The sequence below is a fragment of the Pleurodeles waltl genome, chromosome 9 (assembly GCF_031143425.1).
Source record: "Pleurodeles waltl isolate 20211129_DDA chromosome 9, aPleWal1.hap1.20221129, whole genome shotgun sequence".
Classification (NCBI taxonomy): Eukaryota; Metazoa; Chordata; class Amphibia; order Caudata; family Salamandridae; genus Pleurodeles; species Pleurodeles waltl.
In genome coordinates, this window is record NC_090448.1 from 939,450,764 (window position 1) to 939,465,444 (window position 14,681).

Consider the following 14,681-nt stretch of genomic DNA (forward strand, 5'->3'; position numbering starts at 1 on the left):
CGCAGACACTGCAGTGGGAGGTCTGGGACATGTTGACAGGGCTACTCATGTGAGTGGCACAATCAGTGCTGCAGGCCCACTAGTAACATTTGAATTACAGGCCCTGGGCACCTCTGGTGCACTTTACTAGGGAGTTACCAGTAAATCAAATAGGCTAATCATGGATAAACCAATCACCAATACAATTTACATAGGGAGCACTTGCACTTTAGCACTGATCAGCAGTGGTAAAGTTTGCTGTGACGGGGTCCTTTATCCCGAGTCGAGGGGATATTGGAAGAAGGTGACAGACGCGGCACTTAAGGGTGTAGTACGTTTATTTATTTCTTCGTTGAGATTGTAGCACTAGCTTTTCCGCCAAAGTGTTATATTCCAAGTCCAAACTAATATATAAATCCCTTTTCTTTTCAGGGTTCCTTGATGTTCCCGGGACAGCCTGGTCCGGTCCGGAGGGAGAGGTCTTGTTCACCCGGCTCTCATGGCCCCAGGATTTCCCAAAACAAAGAAGGAGAAAGGAACAGGTAAGTGGGGAAATGTATCTATATAGGGTTAATTGGGGTTAGTAAGGAGTGAGAGGGTGGGGGGTTTGTGTGGAGGTGGAGGAATGTGGGGGGGGTACGTTTCTCTTGTGTCTTCCTTTTGTTGTGCCCTGTTTGTGACCCCCTTACAGTTCTATCCACTGGTCCGGGTACGGTCCTTGTGGGGTTACCCTTCAGTTAACTGTGGTGCTGATTAAATAGGATCCCCTTCCCTACACGACCTCAGCCCTCTCCTCTTAGCCCCTTTAAACCCAGCCAACCACCCAGAACCCCAGTCCCAGCCCCGGTATGCTCGTACCTGACTTGGCCACGCCCCTCCAGGGACGTGGCCGGCTTGTAGGCGATCTCCCGACTTCGTCTCAACAGGGGCGGGAGGCGCCCAAGGGTTTCCGCTCTCTGTCCGCTGTTCCTTCTCTACGGCGGGGTTTTCCTTCTCTCTTGGTGGTCCGCGGCGTTCGTCTCTCCGGCTCTCCCTGACGTCGGCGTCTCTCTCTGGGTTGCGCGACTCTCCCTTTCCGTCGGTCGTCCCTCCTCCTTCTATCTGACGGATGACGTTGGACGTCATCACGTCAGGAATCCCTCAGGTGCCCCCGGGGTATCCTCCGGCGGCCGTTCGCTCCGACCCGGAACCGGCGTCCGGAGGCGCCCGGTTACACACCCCCTCACATGAATGGGGCTGATCGAGCCCCACCAGATCCGGAAACCGGGACAAATAGTCAGCCTGACCCATAAGGTCACCAGGGAGGTGGCAAACCTGGAAGGAGAAAGGTTGGAGTTCCATGAACCATCTCAATATACGATTGTTGGTATTCTTATATCTTGAGAGCCACGTAAGGGGTGCATGGTCCGTATACAGTAGGAAAGGTCTGCCCAAAAGATAGTATTGGAGACTTTCGATAGCCCACTTAATGGCAAGACATTCCCGCTCTATAATGGGGTATCTTTGCTCCCTGGGAAACAGCTTACGGCTAATAAAGACGACGGGATGGCTCACTCCGTCTTCATCCTTTTGAAAAAGAACGGCCCCTACCCCCACGTCGGAGGCATCCGTTTGGAGATGAAAGGGTTTGTCAAACTCAGGACATTTCAATATCGGTTGAGTGGTGAGACACCTTTGCAAGGTATGATAACTATGAAGTTGAGTCGGGTCTAGTCGTGGGATGTTGTTGGGTTGTCCTTTTCTTAAGAGATTGGTTAGGGGGGCAGCCAAACTGGAATAGTGGGGAATGAACCTTCGATAGTACCCTACTAGACCTAAAAAGGAACGAACTCCCTTCTTCGTGGTGGGAGCATTGGTGTGTAGGATGGCTTCGATTTTATTCTTTTGGGGTCGAAGTATACTGTTGCCAATGTGATAACCCAGGTAGGAGATCTCATTAAAAGCCAGTCGGCTCTTGGCGGGGTTGGCTGTCAGTCCAGCCTTCCTTAAAGCCGAGAAGATGTGGTCTATGTGGACCAGATGGTCTTCCCAGGTCTCACTGAAAATAACGATGTCATCCAGATAGGCCGCCGCGTATCTGGTATGAGGTCGTAATATGGTGTCAATGAGACGTTGGAAGGTGGCGGGGGCGCCATGTAACCCAAAAGGGAGAACCTTAAAGTGATACAATCCTGAGGGGGTAGCGAAAGCCGTCTTTTCCTTGTCTTCGGGACCCAACGGGATCTGCCAATATCCCTTGGTCAAGTCAAGGGTAGACATGTATTTCGCTTTCCCCAACCTTTCCAAGAGCTCGTCTATCCTAGGAAGAGGATAGGTGTCAAATTGTGATATGGAATTGACCCGTCTAAAGTCAATACAGAAACGTATAGACCCATCAGGTTTGGGTACCAAGACCACGGGCGAACACCAGGGGCTTTGGGAAGGTTCTATGATGTCTAGATCTAACATCTTCTCGATTTCGTTTTCTACGAGGGTTTTCCTAGCTTCAGGGATACGATAAGGTTTTAGTCGTACGGTCTTCCCAGGTGGTGTGAGGATTTGATGATGTACCAATCGTGTCCTACCGGGTACCGAGGAGAACACCCGACCGTGTTTATCGAAGAGATTCTTCAATTGTCTATTTTGTTGAATCGAGATCTCTGTATTAATGATAGGAACCTCTCTCTCGCCAGGGGGATCAGTGGGGCACCACCCTATCTCTAGTTCCTTAACGGTATTAACTAGGCAGCCGTGCCTTGGGTCGTTCGGAGGTTCTTCCCATCTTTTTAATAAGTTAACATGGAAGATCTGTGACCTAGGGGGAGTGTCGTTAAGCTGAATTTTATAAGTTACGGGGGTTACTAGTCCTGTTACGGTGTAGGGTCCTTGCCACTTGGGCAACAATTTGTTGTCTGAACTGGGGAGAAGAACTAGCACTTTATCTCCTAGGGAAAAGGACCTTAATTGGGTATTCCAATCATAATTCCTTTTCTGTTTGTCTTGGGCCCTCTCCATGTGTTCCCTTACGCTTTCCCATACTGTATGTAGGTGGGTTTTTAACTCACGGGCGTACTTTAGAATGGTTTTTTCCCCGTCTTCTTCTTCCCACATCTCAGCGGCCATATCTAGTAGGGTCCGTGGTTGTCGCCCAAACAACAGCTCAAACGGACTATGGCCCGTAGAGGCTTGTTCGTGTGTCCTGATTGCGTATAATACTAAAGGGAGTTTCCTATCCCAGTCCTTACCAGTCTCCGAGATAGTTTTCTTTAGTAGTGTTTTGAGGGTACGGTTATATCTCTCCACCAAACCATCGGTTTGTGGATGATAAACCGACGTCCGTAACTGTTTAATCCCCAATAGCTGACATATTTGTGTCATCAGGTTGGACATAAATTGGGTACCTTGGTCCGTTAGGATTTCTCGAGGAAACCCAATTCGGGAAAAGAACCCTATCATGGCGTGAGCAACACTTTTGGTGTTAATACTAGAGAGGGGAATAGCCTCAGGGTATCTCGTGGCGTAATCTACTAATACCAATATATAACGATAGCCTCTCGACGAGGGCAGAAGAGGGCCAACGAGGTCCATCCCTATTCTGGAGAAGGGGCCATCAATGATGGGGAGGGGTTGTAAAGGGGCCTTTCTCCGTGAGCCTGGGTCAATCTGGACATTGTTGACAGAATTTCCTAATCTGGGAAAATACCCCCGGCCAATAAAACTTCCTCAACAAATACTCCTCTGTTTTCTCCCTCCCATAGTGTCCACCCCCGGGCTGGCTGTGTGCTAAGTGTAGAACTTGTTGTCTATAAGGTTCTGGAACTATCAACTGTTTCTTTTCGTCTTGGTCTTTGTAAGTGACTCGGTATAATAGGTCCTTAACTATGGTGAACGAGGGACCCTTATCCTGGGGGTTCCGTGGGCGTGCACTTTTCCATGCATGAATTAAACTGGGGTCTTCTCTTTGCGAAGTCCGGAAGCTGGGAAGAGCAGTGAGGGCGAGGACCTTTGTAATTACCCTGGTCCTGCTGGAGGGGTCTTGGGTATAGGTTTTCTTAATTATTCTTTTCTCCTTCCGGGTGAGTTTAGGTCGTACCCTCGGAGGTGATAGAGGCATATTGGAGAAAGGAGCGTCCTTCCACCAGTTGTTGGTTTCTTCGAGCTGTCTAAGGCTGTCTAGGAGTTGCGGGAACTCCGAAAAGTCAGTTCCTATAATCGCTTCTTCAACCAGTTGCTCTACTAAACCCACTCTTATGGGTATTTCTTTTCCTCCCCAGGTGAGGGTTGTCCAGATTAGGGGATATTCTCTGGTTTCCCCATGGATGCAACAGATTGATACCGTGAATTCCGAAGTGTAGTAATGTGCGTTGAACAACCCGGCCCTGACCACAGATTGGCTGCACCCTGAATCGATGAGGGCCACTGTGCTTTTCCCATTGATAATCAGTCTCTTTTTATAAGGGGTGTCTCTTCTCCCTGTGTAAAAGACTCTTCCCCTTGTGACCCCTATTTCCATGGGTTCTGGTTTTTCTGTCTTCAGGAGGCAACCTCGAGCTATGTGGCCCCATTCCCCGCAACTAAAACACTGAGGTTGTTGTATATAGGGCCTATCTAGTCCCCGGGATTTCGCTATGTCCTCACTGATTCTTCGTCCCGCTGTCGAGGATGTTCCCGAACCCAGACGCAGGGGACTAGGTGTTGATCGGGGGGGGGGGGTTACTTTGAATTCAAGGGAGCGATGAAAGGCACAGGCCAACTCGATGGTAGTATTGGTATCCGGGTTTGGATGTTGTTTGATCCAGTTGCGTGTAGACGGAGGCAGAGCATCCAAGTATTGCTCTAAGAGCACGATCTCAATAATGTCTTCCCGATTTGTCCCTATGGGACCCAACCATTTGAGACCCAGATCTTTGATCCTAAAATATAGGGCCCGGGGATTTTCATTGGTTCCCCACTTCGCTTTTCTAAACCGGACGCAATAATGTTCAGAATCAAAACCCACCCGTTCTAAGATGCTCTTTTTAATATCCTTATAGGGGGTTATTCCACCGGGGTTTACCGCTTGATAGGCGGCTTGAAGAGTCCCCGTCAATAAAGGGGCGATATATTGGCCCCATCGCTCCTGAGGCCAAGTAGCGGAAGTAGCAACTCGTTCAAAATTGGTGAAAAAGGCATCGGGGTCTTCACCTTCTTGATATCGTTGTAAGACCGAACTGGGCACATTCGGGTGTACGCGAGTAGCAGCGATGGTATCTGTGAGATTCTTAATGGCGGTTTCATGAACCAACTGGTTGTTGGCCATTATGGTGGCCTGACTCTTAAGGGCATTTTGTAGTGCCTCTCTTTCCAATTTGGCCTCTTTTTGTTGCTCTTCCCACACTAATTGTAGGTGTCTTTTTCCGGAGGCCAACTGTTGCATCATATCGGATATGGTACACTTCTCCTCCATGGTTGGGAAGTCTCTGTCACCTATTCCAACATCCCACTTCTGACACCACTGTGACGGGGTCCTTTATCCCGAGTCGAGGGGATATTGGAAGAAGGTGACAGACGCGGCACTTAAGGGTGTAGTACGTTTATTTATTTCTTCGTTGAGATTGTAGCACTAGCTTTTCCGCCAAAGTGTTATATTCCAAGTCCAAACTAATATATAAATCCCTTTTCTTTTCAGGGTTCCTTGAAGTTCCCGGGACAGCCTGGTCCGGTCCGGAGGGAGAGGTCTTGTTCACCCGGCTCTCATGGCCCCAGGATTTCCCAAAACAAAGAAGGAGAAAGGAACAGGTAAGTGGGGAAATGTATCTATATAGGGTTAATTGGGGTTAGTAAGGAGTGAGAGGGGGGGGGGGTTTGTGTGGAGGTGGAGGAATGTGGGGGGGGGTACGTTTCTCTTGTGTCTTCCTTTTGTTGTGCCCTGTTTGTGACCCCCTTACAGTTCTATCCACTGGTCTGGGTACGGTCCTTGTGGGGTTACCCTTCAGTTAACTGTGGTGCTGATTAAATAGGATCCCCTTCCCTACACGACCTCAGCCCTCTCCTCTTAGCCCCTTTAAACCCAGCCAACCACCCAGAACCCCAGTCCCAGCCCCGGTACGCTCGTACCTGACTTGGCCACGCCCCTCCAGGGACGTGGCCGGCTTGTAGGCGATCTCCCGACTTCGTCTCAACAGGGGCGGGAGGCGCCCAAGGGTTTCCGCTCTCTGTCCGCTGTTTCTTCTCTACGGCGGGGTTTTCCTTCTCTCTTGGTGGTCCGCGGCGTTCGTCTCTCCGGCTCTCCCTGACGTCGGCGTCTCTCTCTGGGTTGCGCGACTCTCCCTTTCCGTCGGTCGTCCCTCCTCCTTCTATCTGACGGATGACGTTGGACGTCATCACGTCAGGAATCCCTCGGGTGCCCCTGGGGTATCCTCCGGCGGCCGTTCGCTCCGACCCGGAACCGGCGTCCGGAGGCGCCCGGTTACATGTGCATAGACAATAATCCAGCAAAAACAGATCTGAAAAAAATAGGAAAAAGGCAAAAAGTTTGGGGATAACCCTGCAAAATTGGCCGCTTCCAACAGTGTTATCGGTAGAAAAGTGTAGACAAGTGCAGATGGGTAACTGATCAAAAGAGAACTGGCCACTGAATTTGCTTTTGGTGCCTAGATGCGAAGTCTCAGCACAGTTTATTTTGAGCTGTAGGGAACAAGTCTAACAGTGGTGTAGCCCATTCTAATATATCATTGTTAAGTACCCATTTGGGATTTTTGATTTTATGTCTCGACCTGGAGGCCAATATTATCTAGTAAATCCATTATTGCCACTATTCAGCAGCCACTTCAATGCCAAAGAATTTAGAACTCTAAAAAATTCCAAAGATAATAAACCCCCCAGCAACCAGTCCTCTTCCTTCTTTTATTGCTGCCGCTCACTCAGATAAGATAATGTACCTCTGCATGATTTGAGCTTTCTCCTGTGTGCATCAAATTGTGTATATTCTTTGGACAAGCGTGGTTTCATTGCTTTGTATGTAACGGAGTGTTGAATTCTTAGAGACATTTTGTCCTTTAGCTATTACTTTGATGCACGTGGGTTTCTTTTGAATTCCTTTTCATGTTAGCTTTTAGTAGACGAGTCAATTAGGCTGCTGGGGTTTTCCCTTTTACAAGAGAGATTGTGTGGTTTGTTATGGTAGGCGTGCCGCTCGTTTTTCAAAGTGGTGTGCTTGGCTTTTTGTGTGTTGCTTGTGTATGTTGATTGTTCTGTGAAGAGTGCACATGCACTAGATGGAAAGTAGTTTTACATCTTTGGGCATTATTGGTTGTTTTCAGTTTTTTAAACCTAAATCAATTGAAGTCGTTGGTGTAGGTTGTTGATGCCAACTGATGCGCTTTGGACACCATGTTGGGTGAAGTCTAGAAAGCTAACTTTAGGGCTTGGCCCAAGTATTGAAAAAAAAAACTGGCTTGCCGTAATTTGATAGAGCTTTGTTTCTGGTAGTGTCCTGAGGTTGACGGTGTCAAGGGTTTATTCTGGGGAGGTTTTGATAGTTGAGGTGTGTCAATTTCAGCCAAGTTTGTTATATGAATCTGAGTTATTTTGAGAATGAATGGTGTCAGGATTTAAGTTTTGAGGATATATTTATAAAAGTTATTGGGAAAATAAGATTGAAACCTCCAAACAGGATGGATAAAAGGTGGAAATGTTAAATATTAAAACCAGTTCTTTGGAAGAGGAACATTTTGGCCTGCAAATGAGGCAGATTTAAATAAATAAAAAAAAGGCAGAAAAGAAAACCGGGAAAGGAAGCCTTTGAATGGCAATTTGGATTTTGGCAAGAAAGAGGAAACCCGCTGAGGCAGAACATGATTTGATATATGTTTTGACAGAGAAGACGATTGTGCCAAGGGCACGCATGGGGGGGCAAGGAAAAGGCTCAGAAAAAGAAAGAAAGAAATGTAAGGTCAAAGGGTTATTAGCATAAAACAGTAATTTGTGATGAATCCTCCAGAAGTGCGAAGCTAGAGATCAGTTTCTCATCTGATTTTGATTCAGAAAATATGAAGCAGGGTTTTACGACAACGAAATTTTCTTTGGCTCATTCTACGGTTAAGGATGTTGATTTACTGACTGATCCATTAGATCAACATATGTTTGATCCACTTCTCATTAAGCATCCGTTTTCTCTGGAGTGCACTCCTTTGGATCATGTGGCTAGGTTCAGTTTTGGATCAGATGCGAGATTCCTAAAGATGTTCAAATCAAATTAAGGTCCGAATGCCCTAGACAATCTATTGCGAATAGAGTTTTATTGACTCCCGAGTTAGATGCTAAGAGAATAGTATTTATAGGTAAGAATGGACTAGACCCTTGAAAAGGGTCTGAGATCTTGTCAGGACAGCTATTGGATGTTGTTGGTCCTTTGACAAAGATATTCGTCATTGCAGAAGAGGCGTATGTATATAATAAGAGAGTTGATGTGGATGAATTATGTCAGTGGATCCAAAGAGCTATATGACTTTTAGTCAACACAGGTACTGTCACCCTTCAAATGAAAGAAGGAAAAGCATTTTGCTTAAGTCAATCCAAAATTGGAGGATCTGGCAAACAGGGAAGAAGGTCCTCTTACTAATGGTTTTGGGTTGATTTGTTGGAGCCTTTTGTCCCCTCCAGAAATCTCAGAGGGGCATTAGGAAAGTGTTTCAGGATAATTTTTTTAGACTAGCTTGCAGAACGAGGGAACGGTGGCAAGGCATTACAGAGGCTCCTTCACAAGAAAGTTTTACACGTTTTCAAGGTCAACATACCTCCCAAAGTGGGAATTATTGCCCACAGAAAAAAAGAGCATGGGAAAGAAGTAACTGTGGTGCGAGAAGGATCAGAGGATCTTCAGGTACGACTAGACACTTCTGTTATTTCCTTAAAAACGGGCTGCAGACTTACACAGTTTCATCACAAGTGGGTCCAAATAACAAAGGATCCTTGGGTTTTAGAGACAGTATGTGGTTTTCGAATAGAGTTTGTGGAAGAACCAGTTCAAACAAGACTTAAGAATAGTTTTCACTTCGGAACAAATGAGGTTGATAGATTTAAAAATACAGGAGTTGATTTCAAAAGGGGCTTTGGTGTTAGAAGTTCCTTCAAGCGGTTTCAATATATTTCTGGGGGAGAAGAAGGAGAAGGGAATGAGACCAATAATACATTTAAGAGAACTAAATAATTGGGTGGTTTACCACCATTTTAAAATGGAAGGAATTCACTATTAGAGGATGTTTTGCAGAAGGGAGACTTGATGCCTATTGGATCGAAAGGATGCATATCTAACAGTTCCAATTTGGGAGGATCTTCAGAGGTTTTTGATATTTCACTGGAAGCAGAAGGTTTGGAAGTTTGTGTGATTAACTTTCACACTCTTATCAGCACCTTGGTCCTTCATCCGGCTGGAGAGAGGGAGAGAGAGAGGGAGAGAGAGAGAGAGAGAAAGGGAGAGAGGGAGAGAGAGAGAGAGAGAGATTCAAATTATAATTTATTTAGACATCTTGATTACGGACCACAAGGAGCAGCTGATAGTACATACAGAGTTGGCAAGTCCATGAAAGATTTGGAATTTGTGGTGACAGGTCAGAATTCATTTAAAGGCAGCAAACTCAGTTTCTCAGCTTTGTTATAGAAGCAGTGGAAGGATTGTGAGATTACCATAAGAGAAGTTGAAGAGCACAAAGAAAGTGACCTTGAAAATGAACAAGGTTTCAGTGAGGATGTTGGAACAAATTGTGGGCCTTCTGTCAGCTACTAGCAGGCTATTTTACAAGGTCCATTACATTATCGCACCTTACAGCGGTTGAAAGCGAAACACTTAAGTGGATTGAGGTACTCACAGTCAGTTTTTCTAACTGTGGAAGCAAGGGAGTACTTGATGTGGTGGTTAAGGAACATGAACATGGAGGCCTGGAATGGGTGTACAACTTTTGATGAGAATCCTGATTTGGTTGTAGAATTGGCTGCAAGCTTGGAAGGATGGGGTGCAAGTTGTGGATTGTCAAGGGCTGGTGGTGGTTTGTTCAGATCAGGAAAGTAATTTGATGTGCATATAAATTGTTTAGAATTGTTAGCGGGATCTTTTGCAATAAAGTGTCTTGCAAATGAAACTGTCAGGAGTTCAGTTTTGCTGAGGCTGGACAATGTGTTAGGAGTGAGGTATGTAAACAGGTTGGGAGATCCATGTTCCAAGGGTCTACCAGATTTAGCAACTTACATTTTTTTTTAGGGAAATACTGTCTGGAAACAGGTTTGAGTACAAGAAGAGCACATTCTGGGGTTTAAGAATTCCGAAGTGGGTTGTTTTTCCAAGGTATTTTTATGATTCAAGCGATTAAATGTTGGAGAGGAGAGTTTCCAGGAAATTGAACATGTTGTGTGGGCTTTTTCCAGTAGATATTTTTTGCAAACAGACTGAATACTCAGCTGAAGTTGTTCTTCAGTTGGCAGCCAGAAGCAGCAGGGGTAGATGCTTTTCTTTAGGATTGAAGATGGCTTTATCCTAATGAGTTTCCTCCATTTGCAATGATTGGAAGGGTGACAGGAATGATTCGCAGATGGAGGGAGATAGTGGTGGTGGTCACTCCTTTATGGAGATCGCAAGCATGGTATTCAATTATGCTGTAAATGAGTGTAGACTTTTCAATGTTGCTTCTGAAGATTCCAGAAATATTGCGAGATCCTCAGGGGGGAAGTATACAATTTAGTCAGTGCAGATCAGGTAACACTAGTGGCTTGGAGAATTTCAGGAAAGTATGGATAAAGCCAGGGTTTTCATCAGAGGCTTCTAGACTTAAGAATCTTGAGCTTAAAGACAAAGGAAGACATTTAGAATGCCATGGAATAAATGAGTATGCTGGTGTGTGTAAAGGATCGCAATCCTGTTTCAGTTGATGTAGTTCGGGTGATTAATTTCTTAACAGTTATTTGCAAAAGGTTCAGCTTACAGGACTTTCAATACTTATAGATTGGCTATTGCAGCTGGTCATGCTTTGGTGAATGGTTTATCAGTGGGGCAGGATGTTATGGTGAGATTACTGAGGAGTATTAGGATTGCTAAACGTCCAGGCTCTAGGTACAATTCACTTTCGGATGTTTCTAAACTTTTATAATTTCTAGAAAGTTGGGACAGAAAAGAGAATACTGGTTTAAGAGATTGGTCTTTTAACTTGACAAGGTTATGTTTAGTGTCTTTTTGTAGAGTGTTGGCTATCCGTGCCTTGGAGGTGTCTTATAGGTCATACTTCGGAAGGGACATGTTTTCATTTAAAACAGAGAACTAAGACTAATTCAACTTAAATGTTCTATCCTTATTTTGATGAAAGAGAGCTGTGCATGGTTCAGTGTGTAAAGGAATATGAGCATAGAATGACGCTGTTAAGGCTGTCAGGATTAAATAAGCTTCTTATTTCATTCAAGCATCCTCATAAAGCAGTTTCTTCGCCAACCTTAGCTAGATGGGTGAAACAGTTATTGCAGAGACCTGGTGTGGATGTGAGTTTGTTTAGTACTCATTCTGTAAGGGGGGCAACTGCTTCCGAAACTTGCATGATGGGCGGCAGTTTGCAAGACATTTTGCACTGTGCGGATTGGTCATCTGATTCTATGTTCTGACGCTATTACTTTAAGCCTGTGGAGAGCGCAGCAAGTTGTTGTTTTATCATCTTTGGAATGTTTTAGATTTCTATATTCGTTGGCTTTAAAGTGGGTGCTGAGTGGTGGCAACCTGAAAGTATAGCATTCATGACTTTGGTCTGGATTGAATGTTTCTTTTAAAAAGGAACTCTCACTATTAAGTTTTTTTTGTTCTGGACCACCATGGAAGAGATTCTCTAGCAGCATTCGCGATGTAAATGTGGTCTTCCTAGTTGCCTGATTTTAAGACCATTGTCCTTTGAGGCATGATTAAGAGGTCTCATGAACATTTGTAATTGTTTTCATATAGCGCTTACTACCCCTGATGAAGTGAAGTACTTTATGCCAAGCAAGCACAATGCTCCAGGATCGAAGGTTAGTAGTTAGTCCAGAGTTTTTGGTAAAATGTTAGTTATTGGGATTAGTTTTGTACACTCAAAGCAAACCATTTCTTGCAGTCTTTTCAGTTTCTTTAATGTGGACTAAATTAATATTGGTTGGTTGTGATCATTAGTTGGGGGTGTGTGGACACAACCCAGGAGGGGACTCCTCTTTTAAGGTTTGGTGAGAAAGGCCATATCAGTGATGTCAGTGAGAGGCAGAGTTGAGGCAGCAGAGGAGATGTGGCCAATGACTCCTGGGTGACACTATCTTGAACTGTTCCAGCATGCTGTGCAGGAGGGTTGAAACAGGGGCAGAGAGGTGATGTGGCATCCAAGGACTGGGGTCCCTGGTTTCTAGAACTTTCCGTCCGCACTTAAAAAGTCTTGCACAAGGGAGAAAGAGTGTTTTTTGTTGGAGCTGGACACAGGAACTGGAGGCGGCAGTCATGGACAACTAGAATGAGGAGCAACCTAATGCCTACCTGGACTAAGAACCCTGACTACAGTTGACCCCAGGGCCAGTGAGTCACGACCCAGGACCAGGGAAGCTGGTCACCCTTAACTCCTTAAGGACTAGCTGTGGAATAACAAGACTTCTGCACCAAGGAGGAGAGAAGCACCAGAGGAAAACGTCTTGTGCAGGTAGCCAATGAAACCATCTTCCCGCAAGGTTCGGCACCTTAGAGGCCAGGAGGCCCAAGGAAAGGGCTTCAGGTGGCTAAGGATCGCAACCAGAAGCAAAATGAGCCTAAGATCAAGCCAAACAGCCCAATGTGGTCTGAGATCTGCAAGAAAAAGGATTCAACCTTTGACCCCAGAGCGAGGACACAGAGTACATGGGGCTCCACCGCCCAAGGTTTCCAAACCCTGGTGGACCAGGTTCTGTGGGTCGGCGCAAGGCCTGAAAGCCAGTATTGACCATGGGAGGGGAAGTGTGTGGGATTCCCTCCCCCAAAGCTCGGAAGGCCTGGGGATCCCAACTCCAGGCCCACCTGCCACCAACAGAAATGCAGAGAGTGCTGTTGCACCCACAAGAGGCCAAGAAGGGGCTCAGGAAGCTGACTTTTGCCCCCCAAAGCCATCCTGGAAGAAGATGTGGGGCCCAAGATCCTAGCTCCAGGTCCTGCAGCGGGAACGGGAAAAGGGGTAGTGCCATTGAGATCCCCCCAACAGCACTGGGCCTACAGTGTGTCTGCCCTGTTCCCCATGTCTGTGTCTGTGGGCAACAGCCGACTACCAGCGCAACAACCACCCTGCCCTCAGCAGTGACAGTGGGCAATGGTTGTTTAAGCTGATAGTAACCCATATTCCTGAGAATCCTAGAATGCTTTATTAATGATACTGTGAGCACATAATTGCAATGCTTGATTATTCATAATAAGTGCAGAGTAGGTTATAATGCTTTATCATTGATAATGCGAGCACATCATTGCAATGTTTGTTTATTAAGTGCAGAGGAATTATGATAACTTAAGTTAGTGATGGAATAAAGCATTACTATAACTTGATTCTGCTCTTGAGGTGTGGTGACATAGACCTGATGTAAACTGACACCCCCATATATGGATATATGCTGAATTGTACAGGGGGGGAGAGGGGGTACTGCCAATGTATGGGTCATAACCCTTTAGAGGTCAAACATAATGTTGTCAAGGGTATTTCTACCAGCCTGATCTATACTTGTAAATTACTGTGTAGTATTTAGTAGAGTGTGTGTAATAAACGTACATTTCCTTTTTTCAAAGAAAAAGCAGAGACTGGAAAGTCATTTACTGAGTGTGATTACTGCATGCCAGCACATGGTGATTACTAGCTCATACTACCTCCCTTGAGAAGGCCTTAGACTGCACTGCCTCGCTACTCTGAGACAGTCAAGCACTACAATTAGGAGTTTATTTCAAAGTGTAGGGGTGACTGTGGACCCATTACTTGTACAGGCCAGACAAATAATGCCCTGTTTCCTCACACATACATAACACAAATTATAGATAGGTAAAAAGTAAATTACGGGGATATTTTTCACATGAGGGTTCTGGGTGGAATCATAAACAAATCACGGTTCACTCTTGTTGCCTATTTCATGTTGCTCAGACCCACTCAGTGAAAAACCTCAGCATAATTTATAATGCTACCCATCTAGAATTCTGTATATTATTAATAGATACTTTGGTAAAACAATAATTTGATAACTAACATTAGGAGGAAGGACACAAATACAACACTAATACATGAGCCTAATGCCTTTTCAATGATTTTTAACCAGCATATAAGAGTAGGGTTTGGATTGGGTGTCGACTGAGTAAGACATTATAAGTATGCTTCAGATATGGTGGTACTTTTATAGACGTACGAATAAAACAATGACCCTGTAGTACAAGTCTTATGAATCTCATTAACCCCTTAAATGTGGCTGTTGCACTCACTCCCCAGTGCGTCTGTTGGCCATTGGCCAACACTGGGGAAAATTAGAAAGGCCCCTCTGGTGCTTTGCACCAGAAGGTTTCTATTTTGTTCTGCAGGTCAGTATGCTTGAGAAGAGCTTCTCGAGCAGCCTGTGTGTTTTTTTACATTTGTAATGACTATCAGCGCACAGGGCACCCTAATTTCATTACTCCTGAAAGTGAGAGCAAAACAAGCCAATGGGCTTGTTATACTTTCACTAATCAGTGCTCCGATGCATATCTCAGCCACCCAAGC

At 45.4% G+C, this 14,681-nt stretch overlaps 1 long non-coding RNA gene across 2 annotated transcripts in view; it reads right to left on the reverse strand.

The window, feature by feature from the left end:
- Positions 1-14,681, reverse strand: part of LOC138260134 (uncharacterized) — a 158,351-nt gene that overhangs the window by 23,746 nt on the left and 119,924 nt on the right. Inside the window, exon 3 of one of the 2 annotated variants that reach the window (XR_011198812.1) lies at positions 6,055-6,443. The exons of the other annotated variant lie outside the window; for it this stretch is intronic. This is a non-coding gene — a long non-coding RNA (uncharacterized lncRNA). Of the gene's footprint in view, positions 1-6,054; positions 6,444-14,681 lie in introns of those variants that run through there. 2 annotated transcript variants of the gene reach the window in all.